Consider the following 18,309-nt stretch of genomic DNA (forward strand, 5'->3'; position numbering starts at 1 on the left):
CTTCCTCAGGGATAAAAGCCCAGTTCCATATTTGTACCATGCCAAAGGTAAAGAATTGCACAACCCCCAAATTATGCATCTTTCCAAGAAAACAAAACAATGCTAAAAATAAACAAATAGGCCACATGGAAAGGCAACTCACTTGGTGTGCAATCCAGGCACAAGGGCAGAGCAGCACAGTCACCTAGTGGTCACCATATCGGCTGAGAAGAAGATTGCTAACTCAGCTGTATGGCTGCACTCAGTTCTACACCAGGAAACTACTCCTGTATGGGCACAGTCAAGAAGAATGAGATTATCCACCAAGCTCACTGATGCCCAGACTGAGAAGACAGGCTAAGCTCAAAGATGGAGCAGGGAGGAATCCGTTTACTTCTGGGGGAACTTCCACAGAAGCTTCATTCTCTTCTTACAGCCCATTTGGAAACTTTGGCAATGGGGAAGAATCAGAATGAAAATGAATTGCATTCATAGTTGTGCATGGTCAGAGTGCAGTGGGCATTAGACCTCTGAGGCTGAGCAGGGGCATTGTTAAATGGTTCTCATCCTGAGTTGGAGAGGTTTGTGCCACTACTTTTGAAAAGCACCTTCTTTCTTTAAGCTCAGGGCAATTCCTTGCCTTTGCAAAAGCAACTTGAAGAGGCTGCCTACAAATGGGGAGATTGCTAGTGGGACAACAGGCCGAGCTGATCTATTGTCATTTGCAAGCTGTTTCTAAGTCTGCTGACATTTGTGGTCACTGCATTAAAACTCTGCCATATAGATAAGGGAGGCTGGCACTTTGCAGCCTGCAGGGTCACTCTAAGGCTACAATGGCTCTCACTTTGACCTGACAAGTTCATTTCGATGCAGACAATGAGTGATCAGCAAGGTCTCTGTGGCTTCAATCGTAACTGGGATGCTAATTACTAGTGGCACCTGCAAACATTAACTGAGAGAGAACAAGAGAATGAAATTTTTAAATAAAGAGTTCAAAATCAGTTTGCTTTTTGTGAGTATAAATGTAGATTGTCACACTGCTGCTTATGAATTGTAGAGAGTAGAGACTGTGGGGGGAGTCAGTGCCTTGGCTAGGCAATCTTGCAAAGCTTCCATCCCTTCCATGTTTCCAATAATATTTAAAGTCAATTTCAGGAACTAGAATGGTTTCATGAAGACCAAGCAAGGGGCTAAAGTAATCAACTTCTGAGCATGCACCAACAGCCTCGGCAACCTCATCTTCTGAGTACCAACCACGTAGGTGCAGAAGCGGCACATAAACTTGAAATATATCCCACTGTTAATTATGAACAGAGTAATAATTTCAGTGCAAAGGGGCTTAACCTGAAATAAAAACAAGCATTACGAACAGGGGAAATGCGGACTACAAGACCATTACTTTCTAACTTTACGGCATGCTACCATGCAAATAATGTTTTCTGGAGCTGCTGCCACCGCCTCTGTGATAGCTGCTCACTTACCGTGAAGTTATTTATAAACGTTACAAGGTCCAATGAACAACTCCACAGGACTCAAAACAAATGCAGTATGTGGATGTGGTGAAACAACACTTTACTCCAAGTATCTGAGTGAACATTTTCTACTTTGCTAGGTGGAAGTTCAGTTGGCTATCAGAAACTAAGCTCTAAACTGTCTTTACAGGCAGTCTAGGCAAAAGGCTGCATAACAAATTTCCTTTCCTTTCCAGTCTAACAAGACAACAGGATGTCAGTTCTTATGCGAATAAATGCAAGCCAAAATGGCAAAAGGGCTCTGAGCAGGTAGACCGAAAGCAGGTGCAAGCAGTGAGACCTAGCAGAATTTTCTAGGATTCTCCCTTTCTCCCAATTCTGCATAGTAATTTCCCACTGAAAAGAGAATGGCCTACGGCCTTTGGAGTGAAAATAAACTCTTTCCCCTGCGAAGAGGGTGAGGTTTTGGGGGGGACACTGGGGGGGGGATTCTGAATTTGAAGAGAGGAACCTCTATACCTTCTTTCCCCCAAATGATGACTCTACACTAGAAAGGCGACTGAATTAATCCTCCTCCCCCCATAATCTGCTCTATAAGGATCCTCAGTTTGATTTCCATACATATCTGAAGAAGTGAGCAGTGATTCATGAAAGTTCATACTGAAATAAATGTTACTTATTAAGGTGCCACTGGACTTCTGTTTTATTTTGCAGGAACAGACTGCTAACACAGTTAATTATTTCAAAAAGAGTCCAGTAGCACCTTTAAGACTAACCAATTTTATTGTAGCATAAGCATAAAATTGGTTAGTCTTAAAGGTGCTACTGGACTCTTTTTGATTTTGCTACCACAGACTAACACGGCTAACTCCTCTACAGTTAATTATTCTGTCACTAGACAAGTGCACTAGCGGTTATCAGCCTGTTGGTGGCAGCAGAGAGTAAACCCTAAATATGTTACAGAAGGGTAAAATAAACTGTGCTGTGCTCTCGTTGTGGACTATCTGCTTAAAACATGGAACAGCAGCTAATTCGTCATTCCCGGTCATAAAAATGGGTAACTCCAGTGGTTTGCCTCAGTGGACACAACAGTAAGCCTCATTACCTGTCATTATCGTTTTCTTTGATATATTTGTAATCCATGAACAAGCCTGAAATGTTTGAGTACGTGTACAGTGTGGTGATAACTCAGAATTGAACAGATTTTTTTTATTATTATTATAAGCAGCAGCAGCTCTCAGCCATAGTGTCCCAAAGTAGTTTACAACTTAAAATAGCCATAAAAAGAAATTATACAAATGAAGATAAGCCTGTTGATCCTCTCTAAATCCCTCTAGGAAAAGATCAAATGGAGACCTTCATTCCTCTTTACTTAAAAGAGCATTTTTTAGTGGATCATATGACTGATCTCCATCCCGGTAATTCAGAGGGGATGAGAGAGCAGGTTGGTGATGACCTAGGAATGCTCAGGAAAGTCTGGGGCAGGTGGTAAGGGGAGCAGATCTGAGCCTAGCAAAGGACACAGCGGTGATCCTTGAGGTGACCTCTTCAAATGACATCATCCAGGGGACATCATTGTAGGTTTCATCGAGCAGTACAGCAGCATCCTGCTCCTCTTCCAGCTGCCATAACTTCTGGGGATATTCGGTTGGGAAACTGACACCAAGGCCTCTTCTGACTGATTTGCAAGGGGTAACGTACTGCGTATATGAAGTTCAGAGTGCTTAAGAAAAGGGAAGGGAAGTTAAAGATTGCTTATATTCTACTGTTGGGATACTGCAAGGTGAAGCGCTGGAGAGAGCACTCCTAGCACGCCCTTGGGGGCAGCAAAGCCCATCCAAACATTGTTTAAACAGTTAAGGCAATGAGGATGGAAAATGCACCCAGATTCTAATTCTCAACGGGCCAGTGGGAGGCCTGAGCCCTAGAAGAACCACATTTAGCTACCCAGATTGCACCAGACCAATTTCAGCCCCAGTTTCCCAGTACTACATTACAACCCAATGGATCCTACCCTGGAAACCTTGTGTCCTATTTTTATTTGCAAAGTGCACATTTTAACTCCCTACAGAACTAAAGCTGAAAACATTTTTTTTTTTTGCTAAAGGCTGACTAAGAAAGGAAGTCTGAGCAAACTGAACATCGTTCAGGTTGAAGGATCAGTCACTCCCTATAGACCTGGCCAGCACAAAAAATACTTGTGACACAGACATCCTGGATGTCCTGCTGAACAGGCTGGAAAACTATTCTAAACATGAACATGAGGCTGATCTGAAGTCCAAATACACAGGACCCAAACTACAATTCCCAGGATCCTTTGGAGGAATGCCATGACAGCAAAACTGGCATAAAACTGATAAGAATTTGTGGTACAGATATGCCCGTGAGCCCCCAAGTTAAGTGGCTTGCCAGATGTTTCTGCAACTAGCATGGGAGGGGGTGTTTCTATCAATGACACACACATACTTGTTAATATTCTGAGAGTAAACAACAGGTCTGTGTCCTCTGTGAATAAGACCTTCAGGTCTGTGGGCTGCGGCAGGAGATGTCAGAAGTTAATTTTATCATTCACACTGAGTAGGAGGAGAGGATCAAAAAAGACAAAGTGTCCTTTAAACCTATCAAGCTTAGCCATAACACCTCTAGGGAAGAATTGTAACTAGCCAGGACAGAAGTACAGAGCAGTGATGAGATCTTCATGTCACCTGGCCTTATGGGGGCAATAAAAATGAGGTATTTCATTCCAATCCAGCCATTTACAGTGTCCAGCTAGGCTTTAAGGCAAAAGTAACATTATCAGATGATTGAAGTTTTAAAAAGGCATTATTTTGGCAGTAAAGAGGGCTTGTGTGACTTCAGCAGCATTCAGAAAAAGACCCACATGTGGCATATGGAAGAATTAACAAATAATGAACCTCTGGATTGTGGTTCTTACTGGACCATTTTGCTACACTACTAAGCAAAGCAAAGTTAGGGAGCAATCCTAAGCACGTCTATGTAGAAGTAAGTCCTATTTTATTCCAATGGACTTACTCTCAAGAAAGTGTTTCTAGGACACATTAGTTTCTGAACATAACTGATAACAACAGCCCATTGCCTATTCCATTTGCCAGCTGAACATGGGAGGACAGAGGCATGGCCAAAAGAGAGAGCCACCCGGGAACACTCCGAATTTCACCCGTTTCTGAAGGCCATGTTGCTGATACTGGCAGAGGGACATATTTCATAAAGAAACATGGGACAATTTATTAGACCTGTTTTTCATACTCCATCAGCCTTTACAGCCCTGTTCTGCACAGCCCTTAAAGGAAGAGAAAGTTCTAGGAAATACTTTACACTGCCTTTAAAATGTCATAAAACAGAACTTTACACCGATATAAAGTGGTTGGGGCAGGACTCTGTTATAACTGGAAGTGACCTATCATGTCTGCCTGCAGGGATCCCCCTCCCTCCAAAAGTTCCTGTTTGTGAACTCAATATTCCTGGTCCGGAAAGAGAAAAGGAGTCCCTTCAAGGCCAAAAGCAGAAAAGAGAAGGTGGATTTAGGAGGATGGCACTCTTTCATGGGCTGCCCCCTTACAAACCATGACCGGAAGCTGTTGAAATGAGTGGGGCATTTTTGCTTCCCTTGTTCAGCTGCCACTCACTCATTCGCCCCCATGTTGAAGATCGTTTCCCTGTTCTTACTCCGTAAAGTACCATGCTGTGATGGCAAGAGATGAGCAGAAAAATGTTTGAGGATATTCTGCTCCTTTTGTTTGGGTTCTTTAATATCATTATGGAATGTATTTGGGGTTATTAGTTATTTCCACTTATTGCAATGGGAAACACCTTCCCACATGCAATTCTGTCAACACAACTGGGGTGAAGCTCTCAGAGTCTGAGCCCTTCACCCCAAGGGAAAACATCCCTCTTTTTCACTAGCCATTAAATATTTCCCTTGCTGAGTATGCAAGTGCAGATGTGATGGTGAGTTTTACAATAACTTATTTACAGTTTATTTATTTTATTATATTTACATTTATAGTCTGCCTTTCGCACACTGAGACTCAATGTGTGTGTGGTGTATACACACACACACACACACACATATTGAGTCTCAGTGTGCGAAAGGCAGACTATAAATCTTTGAAAAAAACCCTCAGAAATCAGATACAGAGCTGAAGATGTGCTGAAACAAAGCATAAGCAATTCTACAATGGACATACTAAACAACACAGGAACTACCCAGTAGGATCATACTTATAGCAACAGTAGTGGAGTCTATGGCCCAACAATATTTACAGTAATAATAGTAAAGTGTGTGGTTCCTCCCTATCTCTTTAATGATAGCTCTCTAGGAGGCCACTTCCTTACAATATAGCCCTCCTATAAAAAGCCCTCTTGAATAACTCAGTTTTACGTCCTTCCCACCACTAAGATCTTGACGCAGGCAGGAGGGTGGGTCCTATTTTCAAAAGGAAGCAGCAAAAAACACTAAACTTTATGTACACGTGTCATGCACACGAGCTCTGCTGCAGCTTCATTCACTTCAACACGTTTTTCCAGTCCTGCTGATAGGCTTGCTTGGGGAAAACCTCCACCACAGTTACAAATGAGAATGGGTGGACTCATGCACAAATCCCATACCTCCCATACATGCCCATTTTAGATTAGGAAAAAGAGCTCTGATCTTTCATTCACCTTGCTTCCCTTGCGTAATACTCCCTGCTCTGCAAAACAGACAAGCTGCTTACCAGAAGGATAGCTTGAAATAAAGTAAAAGAAGCTTCACTTGTACTTTATTTTAGCGCTTTGGCTGTCCTCAAATGGCACAACAGCCTGTCCCACCTTACACAGAACAAAAAAAGCCTATGGTTCTTTCCCCCAAAGCCACCAGAGATGCTATCTGAAGTGGGAATAAGATTTAGGACAAACCTCCCTCTGTCTCTATCCCTGCCCCTAGTCTACCTCCTAGCATGTCATCATTGACTACAAGCAAAGTATTTGCTCACTTTATCATCATGCTTACACTCAGTAGCTGTAATGACTCAGGTATAAAGCACTCTTGCACACGCACAGAAAGAGTAAGAGCCCTCCCCAAATATCTGAGCCAGCAACATGATTAGTGGGAAAGCTGCATACAGAAACACCAACTGGAGATTATCCTGTGTGGTGTGAATGGGCTAAGTATCTGATTGGACAGTGTTCCCATCAGGCACATTTCTGTGGAGTCACTATCCCCTTTGCCAACCTTGGGAAATGGAAACTTAAATATGGCACATGGAAATGCAGCACTATCACAGACATGATAGATATACCAGAAAAATAGCCAGCCCAATGTGGCATAACTAGTTCAGGATCAAAAGTCAAAGGAAATGTCATTCATGGTAGTTACCATTCTGTACTCAGCTTGTTTTTTTATTAGTGCCTTTCCAAATGCACGTCCCTCTTGATGGCATTTTCCCACACCCCTGCAGCCAAGCACCATGTTCTCTTCCTGCCCATTGAAGAAACTCCCCTTCCTAGAGCGGAACTTCACCAAAGAACACTGACTAGACATTCACTCAGCCGCCATGAAGCTTTCCTTAATTTTTACATCTAAAGCAAATCTATTCCACATGCATTAATCATTCAAAAATGTATCTGTTTTTAAATGCATCAACACAAAATGAAAAGGCTGTTAAACGATACATGAATTATTAATGGAGCAGCTTTGCATCTCTCGACAAACGATAAGCAGCAACGCCCAGGATCTTGCCGGCATATTAGCTGTCTGCGTTAAGGCGGTTCTGCCATCCCAGTGATGGCCTCAAAACCTCTTACAGTCTGCTCAGATTGGCAAACAAGTCCAGCCTGGCTTTGTCTCATCTCTGAAGACCTCCACTCCACACAGATTTTCCAATATATATGTATCAGAGTGCCCTTCTATGGATTAGATCTGCACAGCTCCCCAGTTATGTATGTGTCAAGTTTCATAGCAACAGAGCTTAGCATTCCCACCGCATAAAAATTGTGCCATTTGCCAAGTTCCTGCAGACGCTGGAGTAATTAGCTTGATCAGCCCATGCAAATCATCTCCGATTGGAATCATTCATTATTTAATCTGATATGCACCATATTTGCCCAGAAGTTTTCACACAGATCAATCTTTCGGGTCTCAGATATTAAAGGCAGCTGAGAAAGCAAAGTGTCATATGCAAATGTTCCACATCTGCATAAATCAGCATTAGATATGATGGATTGTGGGCAATCTCTAAAGACTTCATTTCTTATATAGTAGCTGATCGGGGGGGGGGGCAGATTCTGGGCCAACATCTCCATTGGCTAATGGCTTGATTCATATTTTGTTGAATTCTACGAAAGGAGTGTGCGCTATTCTTGCCCTATTTTTGCAGTGCTTTGCTATGGTAGGTCACAAGAGTTCAAAGACAAACTAGGCACTATGCAGAGTTCTGCATATGCCGATCCACCTTGAATGAAACTAACTTTGCAAAGTTATCTACCAAGGGCCAAACTACATGATTCTGAAGTTCTATCTGGAGGAGTTCCAATCTGTCTGGTGTTTTATGGCCCTAAAAAGAGCAGCCAATGGTGGAGGAGATGTGGATATGGGCCATGACAATGAAGGAGGATCTAAACACTTTCTCTGCTTCATTTCCCTGATTGAAAATGACCCCACCCCAATCATTCCCCTTAGTCCTAGAAGGAATCAGTGAAACAGTGGATAAGGAACAGTTTCACACACACTCTTTCTCGGTAGTGCAGCCCTGAGCCAGACGCTCTACCACTGCTACTTCTGGAGGTCAGATTACACCACTGGAAGGCCAACCATGGAACCCTGATATGACATGCTGTTTTTATTTCTACTGGAGAAAAGTACTGGGATAATGGCACAGGCTCATCCCAAATGCCTTATCCTCTTCAAAGCCTCCAGAGTAAGGAAAAATACCACGCCCTTCACCACGGTGCTCCAGGTCAGAGCGTGGCCTTTGTAACTTAGCCATGCTTTGCTTACTCAAGTTCTGCAGGGCAAACAGAGGTTCACGCCTGCAAGAGTGAAGTCTGCACATTTTATGCAGATGTATGTAACAGTAACGAAATGGCTGTTTTGTATAGGAAAAGTTACTTTGGGAAATATCAACTGAGGCTGAAGAAAAGACAAGGGAAGAGAACTTAACTTGTCCTATTCTCACTGCAAATTACCCTGGTGTTTAAAATGTACTTTTGCTCTCTTAAAAACATTTGAAACCCCTGAAGGAAAACTACTGGGGAGGGGGAAGTGTTTGGACCTGAGAGGAGGCTTGTAGAAAGGGTAAGTGGCCCTCCAGATGTGGCTTCTTCTGCACCAAAAGGGACACTTTGATCTGAACTTGTCCAGCATTTAACAGCTGCATGGAGGATTGGGAGGATCTGTGCCTTACTGCTTATCAGAGTAGCCAGGCACTTGCTATGCATAAGATTGCCACTTAGAGAAAGGCCCCAGTTGTTGGCACCAAAGAGGAAGAGCTTGGGCCCTGCATCCCAAATCCTCTGTTGCCCTCCTCTTCTCCCAGAAGCGCATGCCTCTCTCTCTCTCTCTCTCTCTCTCTCGTTTATTATCTGCAGGCCTATTAAGAACCATCCTCACACACACAGTGATCTTGCTGCTAACACTGCCTCCATCACTCATCCCGTTGCCATCAGTATTTCAGCTGCAAGGAGGGGGGAAGGCTGTAGAATGGCAGCTGGTTGCAGATACCAATTTCTCAGCTTTTTCGAAGGCCAGGCTGGGGATGGATAGAGTGTCTAGACGACTGAAGTTAAATATGAAAAATGAGCTTTCTTAATGGGGAAAGAGAGATGGCAAGACAGAACCCTGGAGGAGGCTCCTTCCCCAGCAGTTATCACAAGGTCAGAAGGAGGATATTGGGTAAGGGGCAGATAGAAGAAAAGGCTGGAAGATAAGTATGAGACTAATCTATAGCAAATAAGATCAGGCTGGCATTTTCCTGACCTTTGGACCTTGCTGGACTGTATTTTTTCCAAATGAAATGACTCTCCATTATTTCCTTCTTCTTCCTGGAATGCATGTGCTATTATCCACCACCTACACAATTAAACAAGAGTCTCTGAGTTGTCAGCATCTAATAGCAAAAGCTCACATGAGAAGATCTTAAGATCTTGGCCTGTAAAATCTGCTTTCCCTCCTCCATTCTTTAATTTTTGTAACATTTGGCCTGATGAAGAGTTCTGATGAGCTCAAAAGCTTGCACAATGTGTGTCATTTTGGTTGGACCTATTAAAAGGTATTGCTTGGATCTGGCACCTTTCCAAGGCCTCAGACACAGAAGGGGCTTTCTCTCTCTCAGCCCTGCAACCCAAGATCCCTTTAAACAGACTGAACTACAGACTTTATCTATCTGAAACATGTGCTCCCACCGAATTAAAGCAGAAGAGCCTGTGAATGGCCATCAGAGTCTGAGCCCCTCATTTATGCTCTGTGTTTATCACCAGCCACAATACTGGATGGGCTTCAGCAGGCTAGGACTAACAGACAAGGGAAGGTAAGTGAAGGGGTTCCATCCTAACGTGGGGAAGTGGAAACATTTGGAAGCAATTGGACACAACAAAAAAAAAGGAAGAACACTGTGCAGCTCACTGCTGCTCTAGTCCCTAAAACACAGACAGATGACAACTCTGCCTCCTTTGTTCCTGCAACACAGGTGCCTCTTCAACACTGTCTCTTGCATAGCTGGAGGAAATAGGCTGCCTCCTCTCTCCTTCCAGGTTCCCCAACCTTTTTGCAGTATCACAGGTAGACCACCAGTCTTTCTCAGGTGATTAACCAGTATTAGAATGTCTAACAAAAAGGAATGTCCCCTCCCCCTGCGAGTAGCTAAATCTGCACAATGGGGCCATCCATGACTGCAATGAAGGGGCCCCTTAAGGTATGCAGAAAAATCTGACGTTGATAAAAGATTAATGGTGTGTGTGCGTGCGTGTGCATGTGTGAAAATCCCTCAAAATCTTACCTGTAACATCTGCGTATGTGCAGACACCACAAAAAAAGTGCAGGTGGCATCTTGTATTGCTAGACCAACCCAAACTGTTGCATGAAAACTGTTGGCAGCCAGGATGCTTATAGGGAGGTGACTGAAAAAAGGCAGCAATGAGGAGAAGCGCCAAAACCACTGGCTGGTGGGAAGAAGTTAGAGCAGGAGAGAGGCACTGGAGAGGCAGAAAATGAGATCCCACCCCCCTCCACACAGCCATAAAATCTAGAACCATAAAACCATAAACCATAAAATCTAGAACATCAAAAATTCAACTAGACCAGCCACAAGGCCTAACGCATCAATCATAAGGCAAAAAAGAGGAACTAACCGTCAGTCACTCACTAGCTGAAATAAAAGGGTCTTGGTCGGGTGCCAAGTGCCATGCAGCAGTTGCCTCTAGATCATCTGCCCCACCGATGATCTCTCAACTCAAACTCAGTGGATTTGTTCTGCTGACTATTCCTCCTAGTACAAGGCACACCCTCCTCAAAACCTCCAGCAGACATCTCACTCTTGAGAACCAGCCCCTACTGTGTGTGCAGCAACAGGAGTAAAAGGCACAATCACAATGCAGCACAGACACACCAGGCATAGCAAATCATTCTTTTGCCTCCCCCCAGATGACTTTCCTTTGCCTTCTATTCCTTTGCCTGTCCACTTATGCCTCTCATTAGTTATGAGCATACTTGGAGACAGACTGTAAGCTCTCCTTACCAGGGGATGGCTGCTGTACAGGTGTCCAGAAGGACAAAGCACAAAACTCCTCCGCAGAGTTAACAAGGCAGCTGGGATGGATGGCAGCAGAGCAGCAGGTGGCTTCCCCACCACCCCAAGGCCTGTTCAGATGGTAGCAGAGCAATTTTACTGGACATTTTGGATGGTCTGCAACTCACAGCCCAATTGGGCACCAGCAAATTGCCAATAAGGTCTCTCCAAAAGGCTAAGCTTGACTGGCAAAGCAGATCTCACTTTATCTTTTAGTTTGTTTGTACCGTATTAAGCAGGGTTGCTTTCATTATTTTGCTGCTTAAAACCCACATGAACAAAGCCTTGACATTTTCACAGACAGATAACGAGACGCCCTGGCAAGGGAACAGTGAAATGTCTACCAAATAGTTGGATCTGTGCTTCTTTGTAGCAACTCCCTCCCATCCTTTGCCTGGGCACCTGATCAAGGGAACAGTTCCTCCTTGTGAAGGCATTCGATAAGGAATGTAACAAGCTACCAACCGCTTCTACTTCACCGTTCCCGACTGAGGGACAAACCCTATCTCCTTTTCCATAGACCTGAAAAGCTGCCTAGTGCTGATAGCCCTTGGGAGCCAGTTTCAAGGTTTTGTTATCTCCTGATCTGCTCCCCAGGATGTTTGGTGTATTTCAGAGGGAGCCAGAGAATGAGCAGTGTACATTATGTTTTAGCACAATAAACACCCTGAGCTTGAAATGCAATTGCCTTCATCCTCTCTAAAGAGAGTCACCCTAGGGAGGAAAATGTGTTCAAAAAGCCTTCTAAAGACTTGCAGGTCTGCATTGCAGGGTCTTGCTAACATGGGTTTCCCCAGTGGAAAAGAGCTATTTTTCTACCTCCAAGACTGTTAACTTCCCCCACAGCATCTATGCTTTTGTATCTGCAAAGGGACTGCAACACATGAACTGGGTGGTGGACACCTGTGTTGTAATGCCCGATTCCTGACATCTAGCAAAGAGCGGGGAGAAGAACGGAGTTTAAAGCTTGTCCCATGGGACCATTAGTAGCTGACACTTTGGGGGCTGCCGCCATCTCTCCTCAACCTCATTAAAGCAACAGCAATGCCTGCTTGGTTCCAGTTCCTGCTCCTCCAGACAGAAAAGTCTTTCCCCTCCCATGCTTCTGCCTGTTACGGTTCAGTTTTGTTTCTTGCTACTATTAAATGGTTCTGTTTGCTGGGAGCCTTTCAGTTTCCAGAGCAGAATTGCATGCAGAGAACAAGAGGCCGATGCCGGGAAGGAGAGCAGCAGGGAGAAACAGCCTCAAACCTATTGCTGGGCTGCCTGGAGCACAGTTGTATGATTGCTGCTGCTCATTCATTCTGTTGCTCTGACAGGCACAAGGGACAATCTTAAATGTGCAAGAGACAGACGGGCAATTACGGGGCAGGTGCAAGCTACCCCCTCTTCTTCTCTCCCCCCCTTACTTACATCAGCCAATTTTTGCACACTCCTAATTTGAGCCACTTGTCATTAATCCCAGACTTTCAACCAACAGAAGTTGTTGCTAGGTCAGTTCTAAAAGACAAGAGACAGAACAAAGGGGAGAAAGATTCCTTCTTGGACCATCTCCAATTGGTGTAGGAATTTGGAAATTTCACAGAGGAGTATACCTAATCAAGAGTCCTGTGCACCTTGAAAGCTTGCATGCTCCTACAGCAACTTAAGAAGGACCACAAAGAAAGACCACTTCCCTTACGTGATACCTAGTATAATTTAAGCTAATCTTTTAAAACAAAAAACAGAGATGGGTGAACCAATCAAGTTCCAAAATAACCAGGCAAGCCTGCATACTGCAGCAGCTGCAAAACATTCTACGGGGAACGCTTATTAACATCTCTCTACGAATATCTCTGGGGGGTCCTGTAAACTCTCAGACAAAGCAAACAGCTGGAGAGACTGAAGCTGTTTAATGGGATGTGAAGAATTGTATCAAGAGCAAGGAGGCAAGCAACGCAGCACTGTGGAAAGTTGGACTTGCTCTGCTTGTTCTCCAGCCCAACACCAGCAGCATAAAGAAGTGCAACATCTGAGTCAGCGCTAGGTTCTCGTGGCCCTTTCTTACATGCCTGCGGTAATGCCAATTGCCACTTTGGGACCAGGAAGGAATTTTCCTCCAGATCAGCTGGATATCCTGGAGTTTTTTGGCCTTCCTCTGGGCAAAGAGCAGGGGTCAGTGGGGGAGGGGAGGGGGAGGAGATAGCTGTGAATTCCATGCATTGTGCAGTGGGTTGGACTAGATGACCCTTGAGGTACCTTCCAGTTCTGTGTTTTTGTGTATCTATCTGTCATCCACAGCAAAGAGTGAAGAGCACTTTACCTCCTCCCACAATGCCCTCATCTTCAAAACCACAAAAAATATCCTGCATAATTTGTTTGATGAACAGTCATGTAGTATTCCAAGTGGATAGAACGTGGACTTTGGTTGGAATGATCTGTGTTCAAATCTCAGCCAAACCAAGACTGGTATCTCTGGATAAGTCATCCTCCCTCTCAGCTTGAGATATTACAAGGCACAGAAGGAATTCCACCATAAATTCAATTTCATATGTGGCAATAGAAGAGGTAATCACTGAAAACAGCGATTCTCCATCAAGGCACTGCCCTACCTCTGTAATAACCTGTAGGTGCTATGTAAGAATGGGTGTAATGCAAGAAACAGAATCACAGCTCCCTATCCAAATTCAGCTCATGTGGAATAAAGCACCTATTTTGTTATGTGTGAATTTCTTCCACATATTGCAGCTCTCAGTTGGGAAAAATAACAGTATGTATAGATTCATACAAAGGAAAAGTTAATGTCCTTGAATAGATCTATGGTGCAGCAGCAGCATTTGGAATACTGTGTTGCCTCATCTCAAAAAGGATATTATAGTGCTGGAAGAGGGCTGGTAATGACATGATCGGGGGACTTGTAATCTTCCCTACAAAGGAAGGCTATGGAGTTTGAAGCTTTTTAGTTTAGAGAAAAGATACCAGGACATGACAGAGGCTTATAATACTATGCACAGGGAAGAGAATGTAGATAAATAGATGTTTTTATCCCTCACCCATAATACTAGAACTTATGACCAACCAATGATGTCCATGGGCAAAAGAATCAAGACAAACAAAAGAAAAATTTCAGAGAGTGATTGGCATATGGAATTTGCTGCAGTGGGATGTGGTGATGGCCATTAGGTGCAGCTGGTTTTGAAAAGGGATTAGACATATTCATAGAGGACAAACCTATCCATTGTCATTTACCTCAATGACTAAATGAAATTTACATGTTCATAGGCAGCAACCCTCTAAAGACCAGGGCTTCTGGGTACAGTAACAGAGGGGCACTTTGGTTTCTGTGCCCTGCTTGTAGCCTTTCCAAAGGCATCTGGTTGGCCACCACGTGAAGTGGATGCTGGACTAGATGGACAGTTGGTCTGATCCAGCAGGGCTGCTCTTCTGTAATATACTGAGTAGTAAAGGACTGCTGCATGTTACATTGATTGAGCTTACAAACTATTTTCTTACACTTAAGTCAAAAAGCAGCTACAGGTTGTATTTGTTCCTTAAATTATTACAACTGATGAATCACTTGAAAAACATTTAGATGATGTTTATTACACTGATGTTTTACACAAGTGCATATTTAAATCTTGATGTGTGAGATGGGTCTTAATTGTCTTCAGTTCTCTGCAACTTCACTGCTCCCTTTTTATATCCACATCTAGAGACTTCTCCAGAGGATGAGGAATTGCCTCAAAATGTGTTGGGAATGATGAGCAGTCAATAAATGCTTGAATTAGACACTGGACTTATCACTGGATTTTCTCCAGCACACTTTGGCTTTGCTGTTTTCTTTCACTGCTAGTGTGATGTTGCCCTCCTCTTTCATGGGGTTGGATCCAGCAAACCTTTCACTCAGTCTTCCCCAATTTGCCTCCTTATAACACAGTCCCCATCCCACATGGCTTTTGTCCATGCAGGTCTCAGGATCCCCAGCAGAGCTCTTTTGGGTGGTCAAAGAGGTCCCTTTCCCACCAATGGAAAATCTGGTTGGATCCAATACATTGAACAGAGAAGCATGCTTGATGGGGAGGCAACGAGGGAGATCAGGCTTTTGCACACATCAAGCCCATCCTCACAAGGAGGGCCACTGGCTCCCAGTAGGCCAGCCCCAAATTCACTGATTGAGCTTGCCTTCTTTCTTCTGCTTCTATGCCCTTCTCCTTTGATCTCATTAATTTCCAGCTCTCCAAAGGGGACAGGCACAGTTAATTAGCAGTGATCACGGGCTCTCTGCTTGCTCAAGAAAGGGAGGAGAAGAGAGCAGGAAATTATGGCTCAGTGCCCCATGGCAAGGTAGGAGCTGGATGTGCGTGTGGTGGGAGGAGAGTCGTGATGAAGAACTTTCCCCTTTTGCTCTCAAGATGGTTTTACTCCCCAGTAATAACCAAAGGAAAACAGCTATGTGCTAATTTTTTCCCTCCTAGGGACACTTCACAGAGATTACTAGGCAAGCAGAATAACCCTTTCAGAGTTTCCAGGCCAAGCAGAGAAAGTGAAGCTGCTGAGCTAAACCCATCACTGGACAGTTCAACCACACAACTGTTTCTAGCACAAAGAGTGAACCAGCCATTTCTCAGTTGCTGCAGAAGATACAGCACAGCCCTTGCATAGCACAAAACATTGCATTTTTCAAAATATAACAGGACGTTGGTGGGAAAATGCAGCACTTCCTTGGGCAAATGAGTCTTGTACAACCTATAATTATGCAATTCTCAAAGACATTCATCAGATAGGTCCTGTGACATCACTCCTCCCTGGCTATTTTGTTAACCTTTTTAAAGGCTGGGGTCGTGGCTCAGTGGTGGAGCATGTGCTTTGCATCCAGAAGAGACCAGGTTCAATAACCAGCATCTCCCATAAAAGGATCAGTTAGCAGGTGATGCAGAAGACCTGTGCCACAGATGCAAGAAAGCCAGCACTAGTGAGAGTAGACAACTTTGGTAGACCAGTGGTTTACCTTCCTCTGTTCAAGGTTATTTAAAGCGTAAATCGTAAAAACAACTTGAGAGACTGAGCCATCCCCTTTCCCAATAACATTAAAGTCAGGAAATGATAATGTAGCCCCCTGGTTTAAAACAAAAGCACCTCCCTGCAAACAAGATACCATTACCCTGCAACATAGACATTTGGCAGTCGCCTTTGTGGCTCCATGTGAATGAAGGATCAGCTCGGCATGGCAATCAGAAAGCAAAGGAGGGGTGCAGCTTCTAAGGCCGTAAAATTTCATGCATCTCTATTTGTTCAGGAAAACACAGCCTCTAAAACCTGTATAAAGCATGTGGCACAATAATGTGCACGGAGGCGCCCAGCCGATGCAGGGGAGAAGATTCATGAGACATTGTTCATATTCATGAGTGCCCCATAAAGCACTTCTCTGTCTTTCTTATTAAGTTGGTGTACATACATATTGAATGTACCATCATCTGGTTTCTGACATGAAAAAAATCAGAAAGGCAGTTTTAAATGCACCTGTGCTGGACTTCTGCATCAACAGACAGCCATGCGGAAAGGTTGATTTACAGTTGCATCCCATCCTTCCTGTGTTTTACTATGCATGATTTTAGTCATAGACTGTATTGCTTGCAACCCCTCCCATGAGGACTGGAGATGGGAAATTCACACCCTTTGGCATAACCCATTAAGAAGAAAGAAGGACCAAGGAGCTCATGAGTATTGCTGGAGTGGGAAGGGGGCAGAGCCAGCACCCAGGAGGACCATCAACTGCTGAACAATCTGCTGAATACTGAGGAGATAAATGAGATGAGTTTTTAATGCAGATAAAAGTGAGAGGTGATCTAGCCTATGGGGTATAAACAGTGCAGCAAGGGAAGTGAAGCCTGCGATCCAACATGCAGCAATGCCAAAATGAGGCCCCAGGGGTTAGTACTGATAATAAACTGGAGATGAAGCCAAGCCGGAAAAGATCACCCCCACCCCCAACTATGGCAGGATGGAAATATAGGCTGCAGAACAAAGAAGGTAAAGTCACGGGGGGGGGGGGGGAGGTTGAAGAATTCTCAGCTGGAATCCTGTGTATGCATCAGGGAGGAGGAAAGAATGGCACTGCGTAAGCAAACTGACCTATCTACCAACCCAGGAAATGGTAAGTTGTCTCTGTGATCACTCTCTAACCTCTCAGTTACAGCATCAAGAAGTGACAAGAGTGGGAAAATGAGTCCAAGTCGGTTTACCGAAACCCTGCAGCTCCCAGGAGCTCAGAAGCTTGTGCAAATGAGCTGTGCTGCCTCTGTTTTTCAATGCACAGTCTCCCTTTTGAAGCAATTCAGCCTGTCTGCTAAGGACCCCATGTTCCACTGCTGATGAAAATTAAATACATTTGCAAATGGTTATTTGGCGTAACACTCAGCATATTTCCAAGTATCAAGTTTCTAGAGAATTTTGACATCACCAGCAAAGGCCAGTCACAGGGGATGGTGATCAAGAAAAGGTTTCCAAAAAGGAGCCACAAGCAGCAGTAGATGCAGGGAGTTGTGCAGGGCAGGAACACCCCAAATTCTGGCCACTGCAAACCTCAATGGACTCCAGAGCTTGTTCTGGACACTGACGTTTATTTTATTAGTTGCAACATGAGATCCTTAAGATAACCACATCTGAGGACATAGTTACTAACAGATCTTTTTTAAATGTAGGGCTTATTCTACTACCCCCCCTCACCTTGCTCAAAATTAGAGACCACCAATGTAGGCAGCACCACAGAGCAACAAGTGTAACTGCTCACGCTGTAGCTCTTTTTCCAGGCCTTTCCTAGCAGTCATAAGGAAAAGGAAAAGCCCCTGGCCACCCCTTTGAAGAGCCCCAATTGTCCATGTCTTGGCTGTCAATCAAATCCAGGACCGTCACTCCCTAGGAATATTCTCAAATGCCAGCCCTAAGAGGGAAGGGGGTGGATGGGTAACAGGGGAGTTCTTCCTGGCATGGCTGTGACTCCCCTTCTAGGCTCATCTCTACTACAAAAGTGCAGCTTAGAGATGCAATTTAATTCCCTTGTCAGAACATTAGGACTGCCAACAGGCCTGGAGAAAAGT

Source organism: Eublepharis macularius, chromosome 13 (assembly GCF_028583425.1).
Source record: "Eublepharis macularius isolate TG4126 chromosome 13, MPM_Emac_v1.0, whole genome shotgun sequence".
Classification (NCBI taxonomy): Eukaryota; Metazoa; Chordata; class Lepidosauria; order Squamata; family Eublepharidae; genus Eublepharis; species Eublepharis macularius.